The 17830-nt window shown below is 42.8% G+C and overlaps 1 protein-coding gene across 22 annotated transcripts in view; it reads left to right on the top strand.

The window, feature by feature from the left end:
• The window catches only part of LOC149525314 (uncharacterized), a 398451-nt gene that overhangs the window by 35200 nt on the left and 345421 nt on the right, over positions 1-17830 (top strand). For 3 of the 22 annotated variants that reach the window (XR_016348825.1, XR_016348821.1, XR_016348816.1), the window contains exon 3: positions 1293-1527. The exons of the other annotated variants lie outside the window; for them this stretch is intronic. The gene's annotated coding sequence lies outside the window, so the exon portion shown is untranslated. The remainder of the gene's footprint in view (positions 1-1292; positions 1528-17830) is intronic. 22 annotated transcript variants of the gene reach the window in all.

The raw sequence follows: 17830 nt of genomic DNA, 5'->3' as shown, positions 1-17830 counted from the left end.
TGCCAGATTTTACGGAGTGTGGAGCATCTGCATTTCTCATTGGATTCAGTTGGATTTGCAGGTGTTCAGCATTTCTGCAAATCAAATCCAGCATATCTCTAGAGTATCTGTATGTTAAAATGGCAGCATAAACAGTTGCATTTACATTTTTGTTAAGTTTGGAACTACTCTTAGGCTTAGTTTTGTCATGGTAATGTTGAGGTTTAAATTGTTATATTTGTAACCGAAGAAAGAGGGTGAGAATTACCTCCTGAAAAGAATATTATTCCTCTTTGGGAATCTGAATTGAGAAGGAGAAAACTGTCAAGTGCAAAATATTTCACATTACTGTCAGATGAAAATTCAAACCGAGGACCACCTAGGCACGTCCCATCTCTGTTTGTCAACAACTTGATTCAACTGCTCCTTCCATACATAAAAATATTTGTATGGTGAAAGTGGCAATTCTTTTGCTTTTGTTTCTCATTAATTTTATCTGATCTGCATAGGGCCCATGTACTGTATAATGCAAGTAAATAATACTATAAACTGGAGAATTCTACCTTTATCTAATATGCAACACATCATTGTCATGATAGCCTCAAAAAGTGAGTCTGAGGGTGGCCGTGTCAGTCTGTAACTTTAAAAACAACTAGTAGTCCTGTGGCACCTTAGAGGCTAACAGTAAATATCTCTATCTCGATCTTTATCTATATATAGTATCATGAACTTTCATGGGCAAAACCCACTTCTTCAGACCTTGGACCTTCTGTGTCTTTTGTTTCCCTGTCAGTAAAATGGGGATAATAACCTCCTTTGTAAAACACTTTGGCTGTGTCTACACTGGCATCCCTTCCGGAAAAGGGATGCTAATGTAGCACTTCGGAATAGGCCTATTCCAAAGTGCTACATTAGCATCCCTTTTCCAGAAGGGATGCCAGTGTAGACAGAGCCTTTGAAATATACTGATGAAAATTGCTATATATATTAAAAAAAAACAAAAAACAAAAAGAGGATTTCTTGACATCTCAATTTTTCTTGACTTTTCTATCTTTGCAATGCTCTGTATTTTCTTCTGCAAGGGGTAGATGAGTGGGTCTTCTCTCTGATATGGGGGAGGTAGTTAGTAAAGAGAACTTCTGAGATGCAGATGAGTAGCTATGGACTTCTGTGGCAAGAACAAGAGGGGATTTCCCTTCTGGTGAGAAGAGGCATTATGAAGCTGTTAAATAGATCTGCCCTTGCTATGCTGCAGCCTTTGAAGGGATGGAGCCCAGGCCACTGGGCTAACAGTGTCCATTGTAACACTGCAGGATGGCCATGTACCCCTTGGGGGGAGATGAGGTTTGCATGCCTCTGGGGTTTTCAGCAAAGGAGAGCTGCAATGGCGGTGTGGAGACCTGCTGTCCCCGTTCCCCCAAGGGGCGTGCTGTGCAGAGACAAAGACACTGGCCCGAGAAGCTGGCCTCTTTGAGCGGCATGTGGGGCCGTGACAGCCAGTGAGCTTTTCCGAGCGTCCCAGTGGGCTGCCAGCTGGAAGCCACCATGGTAAGTGTCTCTCAATCACAGCCTGGACCTGGTACTCCCTTGTGCACCCCAACATGCTATCCCAGGTCACAACCCCCTCCTATACCCAGCCCACCCTCCCTGACCTTGCACCCCTTCTGCACCCCAACCAAAATACCTTTGATTTGTGAAAGTGGCTGAAATAATATACACTTAATTGCACCCTTTATTAATGTTAAGCAAAGCCTTGGTGCCTCATTCTCTGATCAGTGTTGAGGCCTTTCGGAGGACTGGGTGCACACCCTTGTACTTGTCTGCTATGGTGCACTTTGTATGGCATTTTTTGGAATGATTTCAACAAACAGGGAAAAAAAGACGCCTGGCAATCGAACAAGTTCTGTAATGTGACAAATTGTGAGAAATGGATTATAAACTTTGTGAAAAACATTTTGATTGTACTCCTTTAATTGAAAATGGATTTATATTTGATTTTCTTTCATGCTAATGGTTTTCAGCTTGGCTCAAGGTTACTCAGAAGCAAGAGTCACATCCGCCCTTTACTTCTATGTAAGCCAAGTCGGGGTTAGTCAAGGCAATGCAAAGGGTGGCCATTCTGTTATGGGAGGGGAGTTTAACTACTTTTGGGGCATGGACTTAATATTTACTAAATTCAAGTGCCTTTCTTTCCAACTATGAGCAACATGTGATAGATTCTGACTCCCTTTTTCTCACTACACAGTACCTGTCTGAAGGTTACTGCCCCTTCAGGGTAGCAATAATCATTGCAGAGGGGCTATGGGAAAGCTGGTGTGTGTGTGTGTGTGTGGGGGGGGGGGGGTCAGGATTGCTTGTGCTTGTGAGACAGAGATCCCTTTGAGACTGTCACCTGATGAACTGATTATACCACTGAGCCTGCCTATCTGGCCTTTGAGATGTCCAACCATCCTGTCCTGCTGAGCCAGAAATTCTGGTCTTCTCCAAGAAGGCACAGAGTTGGGGGTCACAGCCCACAGCAGAGTAACACAGACCTGAGAGCTGCTTAGCTCAGTCACAGGGACTTGAGACAGCACCCAGCTGGGACCATAACCCCAGATAAATCCATCTTACTCAGCAAGCAATCCTGACACCCCCCCAACACACACCGCAGCTTTCCTATAGCCCCCCTGCAGTGATTATTGCTACCCTGAAGGGGCAGTAACCTTCAAGCTCATAAGTTCACCCCCTTTATCAATGAGAGGGAGTTGCACAGCAATTGTCCCGTCCCCCCCATAAAATTATTTAAACTGGGTTTATTAATAAGTCAAAGTAATTTTATTAAATATAAAAATTAGGATTTAAGTGGTTACAAGTGATGACAGACAGATCAAAGTAAGTTACTAAGCAAAATGAAACACAACATGCTAACTAAGCTTAATATTTTAAGAAACTTACTACTTGCAATTTCTTATCCTAAGAGTAGTTTTAATCATTTCTCTTACAAGCTAGGCAGCCTCTTAGTTTTGGCTTGAGTCTTTCTCCCTTTTAAGAGATTTGCAGCAGTCATGGCCACATGCATTGACTAGATCAACCATAGTTCCTGCTTTTAGTAAGAACAAGACTATTAAGAGTCATTGCCTTGAGCACTGGGCCATTAAAATCCTAAGTACCACTAATGGCTTTCACTAGCATATCTAGATTAATAAATAGTATTACACTTCATATTTCTAACTTCAAATATAGGAATGATACATTCACATAATTACAATATACACATTCAGGAGATTACAAGCTCTGCTATGATAGTTTACCTGTCTCATTTTGCATAAAGCATATTGGAGTTAGGCATATTCATATTCAAAAAATACATTTCCATAAAAATAGGGGGTGCAACTTCGGAGGGATGTGGACAGTTGAGGTTATTTTTTTTTTTTTGCTTCCTTTTCTATTCTCGTCTTCAAAACTGCTGCCAGGGTGGAGTGCACATTTGAGCTAAGAGCCCATAGGAACAACTACCCTTTGCAGAAAAAAATGTTCATTGCACAGTGGGAGTAGCCACACTATGGTGTCGCTTAGCTAGGGGAAGATAAAGATGGAGACTACTGTATTGATTTCGTTTAGCCCGTTCATAAGTTTAATATTACTTGTGCATAAATGTCTGCAGGAGTAGGGTAAGGTCATTGTGACGGGGCGAGGCAACCCCGCACTGAGCCTACAGGGCCCAGGCAGGGTTACCTGGCTGCAGAGGCCTCTCCCCCACAGCCCTACCAAGCATGCCCGGGCTGCAACAGGGCTATAAAAGCCTGGGGAAAGACTCAGTCTGGAGAGACAGCCGGAGGAGAAGGACTGGGAGCTCCCACTCAGCTGTTGCCGGGGATGCCAGGAGAGACTGAAAGGGACGCAGAGGCGAGTTGGGGCAACCCCGGGACTACCGACCGAGGGGACACCGGCACGGAGCTCACAGCCAGCTGGGCAGGTACAGGGGAAGGCTCCGGTATTCTCTGATTTTTCTGGCTGCGCACTGGACGGAAGCCTGGCGTGGGTAGAGGGAGCAGCTGGAAGGCCACTCCTCCCGCCCCCACCGGGCTTCTGTGAAATCACAGGCTCCCAGCGCTGATAGTGGCCTTGCCTCCCAGCCTGGGAGTCCCAGCTGGGAGGCAGGGGTGCGATTGCTGCTCTGGGCGCTTCAGAAGCCTAGCCAGGGCGGGGGGAGTGGCTGGGAGTCCCATCTGGCAACCCTATCTTGCTCCGTCTCCTTCCTGCCCCTTCTCCAAGGCCCTGCCCCTGCTCATTCTGTCCTCCCTCCATTCTCCATTCTCCCTCCCTTTCACCAGGCAGGGGCAGAGGGTTGGGGCGCCGGCTCTGGTCTTGGGCTAAGGGATTTGGAGTGTGAGGGGAGGCTCTGAGCTGAGCATGGGGCAGGGGCCTGGGGTGCAGGAATGGATTCATGACTGGAGCAGGAGATCAGAGCTGGCTCCAGCTGGGCACTGCTTATCTCAGGTGGCTCCTGGTTGGTGGTGTAGTGAGGCTAAGGCAGGCTCACCCCTGCCCTGGCCCTGCACCACTCTCAAAAGCAGCCAGCAAACTCCTTCCATCCCAAGCCCTGTTGTGCCCCTTCTCCCCCCACCCCCGCTCCGTTCTATGCAGATAGAATACAGGGTGGGAGACGGAGCACCCTGACATCAGCATCCCCTCCTCTTCCTGCCTTGCCCTGTACAGAAAGCGGGAGGCTCCTGGGAAGGGACAGGAGGTGCACAGCAATGGGGGGAAAAAACAGCTGAAGTGCAGGCACTTGACAGCCTCTTGGCCAAACCAGTCAGGATCACCTGTGAGAAGCTCCAAGATCTACCAGTAGATCCTGATCTACTGGTTGACCACTGAGGTAAATAGACATTTGCTTATGAAAATATAGCACTAGATGAACTTTAAAAGATCTTTCTCATACCCGTTTTCTCTAATTCTGTGATGCTGGGTGGCTGAAGTGCAAATCAGCCCATTAAAGAAATGCCAAATGTAATTTTGGAAGAAAGACTTTTAAGCTCTACATGAATAGAAATGACACCCTCAGAGCTGATGTGAGGGTGACGCATTGATTGTCACATATAAGGGACTTAGACTCCTTACAGCTCAGGATTCTGTCACTCATCATTTATTAATCTTATCTCTCAGCAGAGGGGACAAATATGTTGTTCTCATTTCGTTTTAAAGGATGTTCTTATCTAACAACTTGTATCTTGTCCTGTAATTTTCTGAAACTATTAGTTCCTTAATTGTACTTCCTAAAAAGGTGTTTTCATTTGGCTTTTAGAGAGACTACTTGCTTGTTACTTCTACAGCAGTGTTTCCTGATAAATACTGATTTCTGTTCTAGGGGTGTATTGAAATGCAGACAGTTAAACTGGTGGTTCTTATAGACTGCATAATAAATCTCCTGTCTAAATTCTTCCTTTGTCCTCTCTGTTCAGTTTATTTGATTTAGTTATGTAGCTAATCAGCTTGCTGCTGCAACATAGCTACTGGTGCTTCTACCAGTAGGTTAGTGCTACATGCTCTCTTCCATCTTTGTCCTACTCCTGATTTACTCAGTACTGTAAATGTGAATAGGATGCATGTTTAGCAAAAACAAAAAACCCAAACAACTTTACTCTTGCCCATAATTATGATCAGGGCGTGACAAATTATACAATCTACTCGCCCATGGTGAGTAGATTGTAACCCGGAAGAGCCTTGTTTGGGCGATCTGCGCATGCGCGGCTGGTGAGCGGGGCTCGCCGCAGTTCAGCGAGCCCTGATTATGATGATTTTTGCTCTTTGTTTGAATTATGAAAGGGAAATCATGTCACATGTGGAGCTAAAAATGAACCACCCTTTCACGTGACCATCTACTGAAATCTGCAATAATGATAGTTTGGGCATTCATTATTATATTGCTTAGGAGTCAGAGGCATGGATCAAGACCATATTATTCTAGGAGCTGTACAAACAGAACAAGAGAGACAGTCTCTGCCCCCCCCCCCCAAGAGTTTACAATCTAAATATTTACAATCTAAATACAATACCTACGGTACATCTAAACTACATCTTTTTTCGATAAAGGGAGGTAAATTAGACGTATTGAAATTTCCCGTGCTTCATTTACATAATGGCTTTTGTTCCCCAAAAAGCTGCTTTTCGAAAAAAACCCGCGGTCAAGATGGGGATTGTTTGACAGAATGCCCCGTTTCGAAAGACCCTGTAACCTTTTGAAATGGGGCATTTCTGTTGAACAATCCCCGTCTTGAGCGCGTTTTTTTTTTCAAAACAGCTTTTCGAGGGAAAAAAAAGCCGCGACTGCCATTATGTAAATGAAGTGCGGCAAATTCAAATCCTGGTTTCATTTACAATTTCAATACGTCTAATTTACCTCTCTTTATCGAAAAAGAGACGTAGTTTAGATGTACCCATAGTGAAAATACAAAGAAAAATTAGACAATAGCGTAGGGGCATTTCACATTTTCATTGCAATCTCAATCTACCGCAGAATGTTGATAAACATGCCATGGGTTTAAAAATAACTTCAGTAAAATAAAATAAGAATAGGAAGCCTATCCACACTTTGTCTTTTACCTCAGTGCTGCTCTTACTACTAAAAATTCCAAAGTGGTTTTAGTTTATTGCAATAAGTTATTCTTTGGTAATGTGCTAAACCAAAGTGTTAGATTCCCCACCCCCCCACACACACACATAGAAGTATTTCAGCCACAGATCTTATCAATCTTTACATTAGTTTATTTTCCCACATCCCTCAGCCTAAGAAAATCCATCTAGATTTTTTGATTGTTTTTCAGCAGTAACTGATCTTTGAGAGACTGGCACACCGTACAGGCTTTGCTATTCTTTCAGGCATTGAAAAACTGCATCTACAATAAAATCAATACTTGATGCAGCAGGTTATTTACATTTGAAAATATTGAAAGCCAAGGCAATTCATCAGCTAAAGAAACTGGGACAGAATAGCAGTGTGGTATTTGACAAAAATCTTCAATTGTGAAATAGAGAGTAATTTCTGAATAGTGCTTGTCTGAGATATATTTGTAAATATTTAAACATAACATTAATTTCTTATCTTCTTAAAGTTACAAATGCTCTGGAACTTCAGTCAACATTTTGTATGTCAATAATTACAGAAAAGTGGGTTTCTGTGAACTAGATTAGTGTTTCTCAACCTTTTTTTATAAAGCACCCCCTTAAAAAAAAAAGTATCCCCAGAACCTACAGTTTTCAGACACACACATTTTTTTTTCTACCATTGCAACACATTTGTTTCAACAACTTAATCGTAGCCAGGCGGGTGATGAAATTTTTGGGTGTAAAAAGTACAAAAATAATAAAATGCTGTAAAACTTAAAACAAAAATTCAGTTTCTCCAGATTTCAGTTGTGTTGATGTACCCCTCCCCCCCCACAGACTTCTCTCAAGTACCCTTAAGGGTACTCGTACCACTGGTTGAGAAACACTGGTCTAGATTATGTGTAAGCCTCATATGGCTAGGAAAGTATGTAGGCATCATATATATAGTAGCCCAGTGTCTGAGTCGGTAACGCTGAAATGCTGGCTGTTCCCTCTGGGCGGCGCTGTTGTCTGAAATGCTGGATGTTCCCTGTGGGTGGCCCGTGCTGCATGGGGCCCAAACAGCCGCTTGCTCCCCCATGGCGGCCCAGATGAGTGGCACAGATGTCAGTCGAGTGCCACGGTGGGAAAGGAAGGGGGGGCGGGGCGCTCCAGGCCCCGCCCCCTGGCCATAAACCGGCCATAAACCAGAGGCTCAGGAGAGAAGTCCGATGTGGAGAAGAGACCTGAAAATCCCGTCTTATAACGGGCTAATTGGCTAGTATATATAGTAGCCCAATGTCTGTGACTCTGTAATGCTGAAACACTGGCTGTTGCCTCTGGGCGGTGTTGTTGCCTGAGTCACGTCCTTCGCCTCCCACCATGGCGCTTGGCTGACTTCTGCGCTGCTCATCCAGGCCACCACGGGGGAGCAAGTGGCTGTTTGGGCTCTGTGGTCCCCCAAGTGAGAGGCAGAAGGGGGAGAGGAGGAGAAGAGAAAGAGTGAGAGGCAGGAGGAGAAGAGAGAGAGGCAGGAGGCGGAGGAGAGCTGAGAGAAAGAGAGAGGGGGAAGGCAGTAGGAGGAGAAGGAGAGAGAGAGACAGATGTGGATGAGAGACCCGAAAATCCCGTCTTATGAAGGGCTATTGGCTAGTGTGTATATAGATTCTCTGAATTTTAGGCCTTGATACAGAAAGGGTGTCCCCCCACACTGCTATTCCTCTTCCTCCCTGAAGGGGTGAACCATGAGGGTTGGAGAGACTGTTAAATGCATTTGTCAAAAGCATGGGGGAGTAATCTGTGCCTGTCGAAAGACTGTTTCAGATTACTTACTCCCTGGAGCAAGGGGGGAACCAAGGAAGGAATTGTGGCACCTCCTTACACAAATAATTGATCAAAGACTCAATCTGGCTTTATAACTTGTAGGTATAAATGGGTATAGAAACTGTGATAATGGCTTGGAGAGAGGACTTTTTTAGATTAGTAGTTGGTAGCATATTCACTGTTTTTCCTGCTTGAGATAATTTATACCTGTTCAGACACTAGAATATTATTCATTTCAAATACTGTCCACTAGTGGTGTTGAACACACAAAGCATGGTCCCTGCCACAAAACAAAAACAACTTTGTGTTATTAGTTTCTTCCTTAGAATGAGTCACCACTTACATTTGTGCTGAAGAAGGGGAAAAAAGTAATCTAGGACCAACTTCAGATTTTTAAGATCTGAATCTGTGTTCTGGTGACTGTCAAAGTTCAGGATAACCTCTTGTGTGGTCAGGCAAGGGTCCTTCCCTACTCTAGGCTCCCAGTTCTTCAACCTCATCTCTTTTGGAGAGACCTACATTTCACCCACCTGAGTGAGGTTTTTCCAGGCTACACAGACAATTCTCTGCCGGCATTGAGCGTTTCCCCAGCAAATCAGACTGGCTCAGCAGCCTTGCTTTTCTTTCTCCTCACAGGCTATGGATGACACACAGCCCACAGTTATAAGTTACTACACAGTTCTAGCTAAGCAAACAGGTTTATTTTTAAGGTGGAATCCTCAGAGAAAACACAAAAACAATAAAAGAACCTACATAGACGCTAATAAACTTACCAGCACCTCCACATCCAGTAAGGACTCTGGCAGGTGAACAGTCCTTCAAACCCTGCCAAGGGTTTTGACCCTAGTTACAAGTTTGTAATGGCTGCTAGCTCAGAATAAGAACCCCCTTGAAAATCCCTCTTTTATACAGTTTGGTCTTGGTATGCGATACTTAGCAAGCACTCCCCTCGGGAAGTAGTTACAAAGGACTGGGATTTTGCATAAGAACAGGAGGGGACTGAGGAGAAATTTGCATTCAATTTTCCTGAGATATTTTGTAGGAAGTCCTCTTCCCAAAAGTTCATTCTTATCTGCCACATTGTTCAATACAGTCCTTTCATCATGCCAGTCCACAGTAATATATAACCTTTGCATTTAACGCAATGGACTCTGAAAATACTTTAAAACTTAATTCAGTAAAGTCTCCCAAAGGTATTGCAGATAATTGCCATATCTCTCAGTCTTTGACTCCAGCTTATTAATAGCCCTTTTGACTTATGAATATTTTTTGGTTCATACATGTTTGATGTTTCTTTTTTTCTAGGCCTTCTTACCCATGAGAATAATACCTCTTTTCAGAAAGCACTAAAAATATTTAAATCGGGGTTTTAGTTGAGTATTGTTTATTGAACAAGACTGGACATTTTTAGCTTGTATATAAATAAGTATAAGAGGTATAGTACCTGAGACACAAACTTGTTTAATTTTCACTATGGTTTGTAAATATTTCTAGCAAGCAGTACAACAACAGAACTAGTGGATGTTTTTTTTTAATGAAAATACATTATATTTCTCGTAGTACTCTGAAATAGTAAACAATGCTACTCAACTGTCTTACAGTCAAAGCAAACAGAAAGCAGAGTCAGTAACATTATATAATATAGTTATTAAATTCACCATGGTAGCTCTTTAAAAGTATGTAATTGAGAGTGAAATCTTAGATGTGCTGTGTATGTTTGACTGTTAAGTCACAAATGATTCATTTTCATTTCTCTATTCCTTTGTTGTTCAAGAGCTTTTAGGCTTAAATTTACTGTATGTTCATCCTTTTTCCTCAAGGGAATCTCTTCTTTTTAGTCATAATGGTCACTTAGTAATTTAATATTGTTTCAACTTAAAGTCTGAAAAGTTGTGACATTCCTCTGTCCAGTTCAAATGCCTTTTAAAAATAAGTATATATCATATACTTTGAATTTTATTATAACTTTCTCCGTGGCTCCTACTATATTTCTGCTTTTCAAGTTGTTTTGTTTTCATGGATCTAATATTCTTCATGCAAAATAAAATGGCTATTGCTTATTGAAATGCTATTTTATACTACTGGAAAGAGAGTTGATCATACTTGACTTCTTGCCCCATGGAGTTTACCAGCGAGATTGTATAGTATTTTTTTGTTTTGTTTTATTAATATTTTAAACTACTTTGTGTAAATGGGGAAGGGGACTTAGAAGTACAGGTTGATCCTCTCTAGTCTGGCAACATCCGTGGTCTGGCATGATTTTAGTTAGCTGAATGTCCACCTATCATGAGTGTGTCCAAGTTACCCATGGTCCCATAAAGTTTGTTTACAGCCACTAGTCCTGGCTCTCAGTGTTCTGCGCTATTATTTAGCTCTAAATATCTTATCCCGAAATGTCGTCTTAGAGCCCAGTAAGCAGTGGAAGTTTTGGTAATGCTGCTAGACAATTCTGACATCCCATAGTTCAGCACCAGTCAGGTGCTGAGGATACCAGACTAGAGAGGTTCAGCACCGGTATGTGGACTTGCACTTTTACTTTGATTTCCTCAGAATTTCATCACAGAGTAGTTTGAATGTTATTGCTATAGTCAACTTTTGCTATAAGTAAATCAGAAATGATTGTTATAGACATTATCACAGCAATTAGAGTAGAAAATATTGAGGCCATTTTTAATGCAGTGAATTGTGATCAGTTAGCATTCATTTAGTGAATGTTATACAATTTGCCTTTATATAAAGCTGCTCTAAAATCTATATTATCAGGTTTGTAAACCAGGCCGGATTGCATTGGTAGGAGGGAAAAGGCCAGATTCTTTGTTTCATAAATGCACAATTTATATCAGTCAGCCACTTCTCATCCAGATGGTGCTGTTTGTGGGACTATAGTTGAGAACCATGCTAATTGGTTCACAATCTTTCTTGTTTTTTTAAGCAATATTAATTCATAAAATACAAAACATCGGGATAAGCCAACATTTAAACTCTGGAACAAAATCCTTGCATTGTTCCATACCAACTAAGCAGTGAAGAGTTTTTACATGTGCATGAGTGTCTGTTTTTTTGAAAATTTTAAAATGAAGCCTATATAATTAGTTTAAATTATCTAAACCAGAGAAAGAGCACTTTTATGGTTATAAGAATGTGTCATTTATGCATTGTACCTTGGCCTTTCCAGACAATCAAATATTGTGATTCTTACAGTAAATATGTGCAAGAGAGATCCTGGCAAATGATGATTCTCCCATGATGCTCTTGCAGGTGACATAAGATCCAAGTTTCGTCACTTTATGGTGGGCAGAAGGCAGCAGCCTTTAACATGTTCCCAAGAGAGATCCGGTAGTGCAAACTTGGTATTGCTTTTATTGTGCAGACACTTACATGCATGCTTAATTTTGGCAGGAGTGTGTACAGGAATAAAAATCTGATGGCTTTTGAAGGGGCACGTTCTGTGTCCCTGCCAGGGCCCTGAGGTGAAAAAGTTCTGTGCTCTCCTGCTGATTAGTGGGCAGAGGTGTGCCCCTACTTGCTCCCACTTGTGCATACCCCTGACTTGGATTGTGAATATTAATTTCAGTGGGACTATTCAAGGTAGTAAAGTTAAGTGCCTATGTAAGTGTTTGGAGGATCAGGCGTATGCAGAACATTGCTGGCACTTGTACAACTATTTGCTAGCTTTGCCAAAGAAACAACATATTGTGAGTGTGCGTGCAGCTGTTTCTTGAGCAGTCGAGCGCTATGTGGAAGTAACATGTTACAGTGTCATGGGTTTCTCAGAAAGTCCAATGTTATCGTAGAAATATTTCTCAGATCTTGGATGAAATGTAGAGAGGCAGACAGGATACAGGCTCTCCCCCTACCCTTGTGCACAAAGTTCCTTTTTTTTTAATTAAAAAATATGATTAGAGATAATGAGTGTAATAAAACGATGTAATCAAAGAATATATAACATGTTTTACCAAAATTTAGAATACATTTTATAACATTTTTATCAATATTCATGATATGTTTAAATGTTTTAAATATTCTAATTAAAAATATGTAATTGAAAAACTGTGAACAGTGATTTTCTGTCCTATAAAATTACTCCTCTTTTGCTATGGCAAAGCAGTGATTATTTTTTCCAGGTGTTTTTATGTGGAAAAAAACAATTTTAACCATGACTATCCTCTTAATTGGCATGTAAGACAAATATGGCTCCATGTTTTCATAAAGTTGTCAGAAGTGTACTCACTGGAATGTTACATCAACAGGATGAAACAAAGGCAGTGATTAAGTGATTAAAAATAAAAAATGTGAGAAGTGAAGTTTCATCAATGATGACTTTATGATTACAGTGGTCTTAAATCTGATCCGTGTATACACAAGACACCAAAATCCAAGAGTTTCATCATTTTAATATTAACATTTATTTTGGAAAGTAAAAAGGGATAGAAATGAAGTTAAATGTTTAGTGTTTAACTGATGGCAAAATATTGGATCTAAAACGTATATCATTATGATTACTGCCTTACTTTCCCTCCCACTCACCAATGAGTGTGTGGCATTATTTTAGGAGAAACAACACAGACTCCTAGGGCACCTTGAAGGTTAACAGATTTATTTGGGCATAAGCTTTCATAGGCAAAGACCCACTTTGTATCTTAAAAACCAGAGCCAGAAACCAGAGCTTTGCTTCTTTTGAAAGTCAAATCCAAGCTTGCAGGTGTTTTAAAATGTTGTTTCTGTCTCTAGTATTTTTGTGAGAGATCACATACTAAAATTAGTGAAGTGGGATGAAGGTGGAGGAGTGCATAAATGGAAAAAAAAAAAGATGAGACATGAATTGAAGGTGCTAAATCTTTGAGTTAGAAAGACTACAGCTGTCTGATACAAATGCTTCAGGACCAATACATTTATGTTAGAGGGGGAAATTTAATCACTGGGATCTTATAAAATTACGAGTATATCACCAGGAATAATGGGGATCTTTTCTCACACTGATGGGGTTTCTGCTAGATCTGTTGATTGTTCTGTACCTGGATCCTGAGCACACCCTATATCCATGTAGTTGGTCCCATTTTTTGCCAGCCCTCTGAGAGAGGGGCCAAGGTTTTGATTTGAACATAGTCACTTGGATGGCAACAGTACCAGACATGCTCTACATTCTTTTAGGTATGGTGACATTTTAGTATGTTTATTTCTGACCCTCTGTATTTTGAGTACTAGTGTAAGTAAATACTCGAGCAATCGGGATTGCTTACAAACTCTGCATTAATTTCCCATCTTAATGCCTCCCTTTTCATTATGCTTCCTGAGGAAAATCAGCCAGGCTAAATCTACTTTGTTAATAATAATTAATAACAGTAATTTATAAGCCATGACCTTTCAGCAAGTTGGAAATGGTCTGCAACAAGTCCTCCTGGAGGCATTGGTACTCCAGAGTAAGAGGGGAAGTTTTGTGATAGTTCTTATTTATTTATTTATAAATTGGTACAGACCCTGTGGAGTTTACTTTGAAATTAAAAGTAACTTTTTTTAAAAAATTCTGCTCCTGTGTTTTCAATGAGTCTTTCACTATGTTGATAACATAGTATATTTCTGTATTGCAGAAGCTGCCAGGCTGAAGCTGGAGGGTTTGGCAGCTCAGAAGAAGGCAGTTGGGGCTTTTGCTAGCTGGAAAGCCTTGGAAAGCAATTTGGAATTGGCTGAATTTTGGTGATTGAGATAAATGAGGAATTGAGGTCTCTAAGGCCTCTTTTGGGATGTCTGCAGTCTCAGGAAGAGCCTGCTGTATTCATTGTACATTCACTTCTGACTTTAAAGCTCATTTTCACAACCAGCGGAACTTGCACCATGAAGGGCCAAGGTTTTTTTGCAAATGTAAAGGGGTAGAACTTAGGTGAATACACTGGGGGGGAGGAACAGAATTGCTGGCCCCTGAGTAAGGGAGGGTCCCAGATCAGTGTTCCTGGAAGGGGTGGGGCAGTGTTCCTGTAAGCTGTGCACTTGAGCTGCCACCCAGGAGAGATACAGATGCTGCACAGCTGATTAGGAGAGTTCCCACAGCTGCAGGCTATGTTTCTACTGGTAGTGCACAACTGCACATGCCTCTGTGCACATAAAATTTATTCTGCAAGTGGATGAGAAAAAGAGGGATCATTGGCACCTGGACAAGTGTTTATGCAGCTAAATAGTTCTGATCTAAAGAATATTAGTGAACAGTTGAAGATCAAAAGAAAGAAGTATTTCTTTTTAGCATAGAAGCAGAAAGCTGCTTTCCTTAGCGTCTTCAGCACACAGAGACACATGCAGGTAGGAGAATGCTGAGAATTCATGAAATGGTCTTTTCTGCACAATGTACAGAAAATACAGGCTCTGTATTGACAATGGTGTACATTTATAAGCAAAGTGGTCATAGCCCTAATTTTCTTTTTAGATTGCTCAACCTTATTTAATTCTTTACATAGATTTTACTGAATTCATCACTCAGGTTCAATACACGTCTTCCATTGATATCATTTTTGATAGGTGAAATTATGGATTTAGCCTGAAGTTTTGTTCCATTGAATTGTTTAATTGTTAAGAACCAAAGTGTCTTGGTATTAAGGTATACAGGCCTGCCAACCAGGGGTGGCAAAGAGGGCAACTGACCTGGTGTCGGTGATTAAAAGGTGCCTGAGGATCAGCAGTGGCAGCTGGAGCCCAAGGCCCTTTTAAATCCTGCAGGCACCAGGGCTGGTAGAGAGAGTGTGAAGCACTGAAGGCTGGCTACTCCAGACTTACCCCTTCTGCCTGTAACCGCAGTGTTCCCTGTAAGCTAAGCTCTTGGGTGACCACCCAGGAGAGATTCAAATGTTACCTGGCTGATGAGCAGAAATGCCCACAGGCAGCAGCATATGTTTTAATTGGTGGTGCACATCTGCACATGTCTTGGTGTACATAACATTTATTCCATGCATGGATAGAAAAAAATAGAGGGAACACTGCTGGTGATTCTGTCTCTTTTCTGTATGGTTTTTTTTGAGAGGGGAGGGGAGGAAAGGAGGAGAGCTTCAGCCCCTTGTATTCCCAAAAGGCATCTCAGGGGTGCCCTAGATGGGAAGAGGGTGGGAAGGAAAGTGGGCATGCCCTCAGCCAGCTCCTTTCACCTGCATGGTGATTCTCTTTTGTTTATGGTTTTAAGAGAAGTAATCCTATTCTATTGTCCTGGTACAACCAAACCATGTCCTTCCTTTAAGTTATGATAAGAGGAAGCTGTATACCAAATTTGGTTGTTCTAGCTCTTACCATTTAGAAGGCATTCTTGAATGAACAGACAGACAAACTCTCTTAAATACATAGTAGATAATAAACAGTCTCTTTTCCAAGGAGCTCAAAGCTTAAATCTGGGACTGCTGCTGGCTGACAGGAGAAACACGAAGGACCTAAAAACTTCCCTTCCCAGGCCCCTGCACTAAGAGTGAGTACAATAGGAGTCCAGGAGGAGGCATTTTCTGCCTCCCAACAAGGACTGGGAAACATCTGAGACCTACAAAGTGTTGGGGAGCTTTTTCAGTCCCTGAGATTCCTCTATTGTTCCAAGGAGGAGTACAGGAGTTTGGAAGCTTGATCTTGTTGCTGCTTCTCCGGCAGATCCTGGTAAGCATGTAGCCATGTGTGCAACATGAGAGTAAGAAAGCTATTCCAATATTTTTTTTCTAAAGGACTGACTGGCTAAATTCAGGACATGCTTTTTTAATTGTGCTTATCTAAACAACGGACAAGGAAGTAGCAGCTAAAACTTGCAAAGACATAAAACCAACTTTCAGAATTCTAGTAAACAGATATGTTCAAACCTCTACCCAGGTGATCCTTAACTCTTAAATTCTACTAACATTCTCCATCTGGAGAGTAGATAGGGACCCAGACAGGTGAAAGGGGCTGGCTGGAGATGTTCCTGCCCTCCCTGCACCAGGGACTGCCCAGACCATAAAGCCTCCTACTTCTCAGGTGTCTTGCAGGGAGGCTGAACCCCCCCCCCACACACACACACTCTGATTCATATGGGAATATTGCTGGCTGTTGCCTCAGGGGAAATGGTTTGTTGCACTCAACTCTGGATGGGGGCAGCCCAGGGAGGCAGAACAATGTGGACCCCTCCTATTTGGAGGACTTACACTCCTCCACCCCCCCCCCCCCCCCCCCCCGTTGTGCCTGCTGGAGCTGCAGCAGCCATAGAGAGGCGCATCTCACCTGGCCCCAAGCTGCTGCAGTGAGAGAGGGCTGGGGTTCTCCTCTGTCCCTGGGGCAGCCTGCACACTGAGCCCCTCATCTCCAGCCCCACCCTCGAGCAATGATTTAAATTAAGAAAAACAAAAATTGAGTTAAGAACCTGAGCAATGCCAAGTAAATCTTCTAGTTTTATTATATTTTATGCACAGCACCTACCACCATGAAAACTTGAGTCTGGCCCTCCAAGTGCTACTGTGATAGAAATACAACTAAAATACCACTAACAATGATGGTAACTCTATTGCTTGTTGTTACAAGCCTGCCTGCAAGCTTTATTTAGGACAATTCTTGAGTAATCTTAGGCTAGGGTGGGGATGGGCAAGAGGTGGCTATTGGGCAAAATCTCGCCTGCAGCCACCTCCCGGTACCCTTACTACAGAGCAGTTGCAGCTGCTTTAAACAGCAGGCTGCTAATTGCTATGCAGTCTGGGAAGGGAGGAGAAAGTTTTGCTTGCTGTCCCTACCCCCTAGCAAAATCCCTCAGCTACCATTGGATAGTTTCTGGCCAAGAGAAGCTGAGAAATTTTGCTGGAGGCAGGGGCAGCAAAATGAAGTCTCCTCAGTCTGTCCCTCTCTGTGCTGGAGCAGAGCCACATGGAGCAGTTCACCCAGCACACAGGCAGGGAGCCTGTCTCAGCTGTTCTGCAGGAACCTGCCTGGGAGCCACCTAGGTAAGTGCCTCCCAGCCAAAGCTTGTCTCTGGCACCCTCATCCTCTCTCTCCCCCCAACTACCTGCCCCAGGCCACCACCCAAACCCTCTTTATCTCCTCTCCCTACCTCCTCCAGGTTGTAATTCCCCCTTCAGATCCTGCACCCTCTCCTAAACCCCTCCACCAGACCAGAATCCATTCCTGCGCATGCACACACCTCCCTCACCTTGCACCCCATTCCCCCACTTTGTCACTACCTAAACCCTTTGAACCCCCTTTTCCTCCTTCTCCAGGTCACAACTCTCTCCCAGACTCTGCACCCCTCCTATACCCCTTCCCCAGACCAGAATCCTCTCCTGCACCCATAACCCCTCTTGGACCCTGCCTCCCCAAGCCTCTGCCCTAGATGATAGCTTCCTCCTTCACCCAAACTCCCTCAGACCCCACACTCCCTCCTACACCCCAAGCTCCCTTTTACACCCTACCTGCTGTCCCAGACCCTGCACCCTCTCCACAGAAGTGTGGTCCTTTATCACTTTCCAATATCTTGGAGTGG

This window comes from Pelodiscus sinensis, chromosome 2, assembly GCF_052426305.1.
Source record: "Pelodiscus sinensis isolate ZL-2025 chromosome 2, ASM5242630v1, whole genome shotgun sequence".
In the NCBI taxonomy this organism is placed as follows: Eukaryota; Metazoa; Chordata; order Testudines; family Trionychidae; genus Pelodiscus; species Pelodiscus sinensis.
This window is presented reverse-complemented; position numbering and strand designations above follow the sequence as displayed.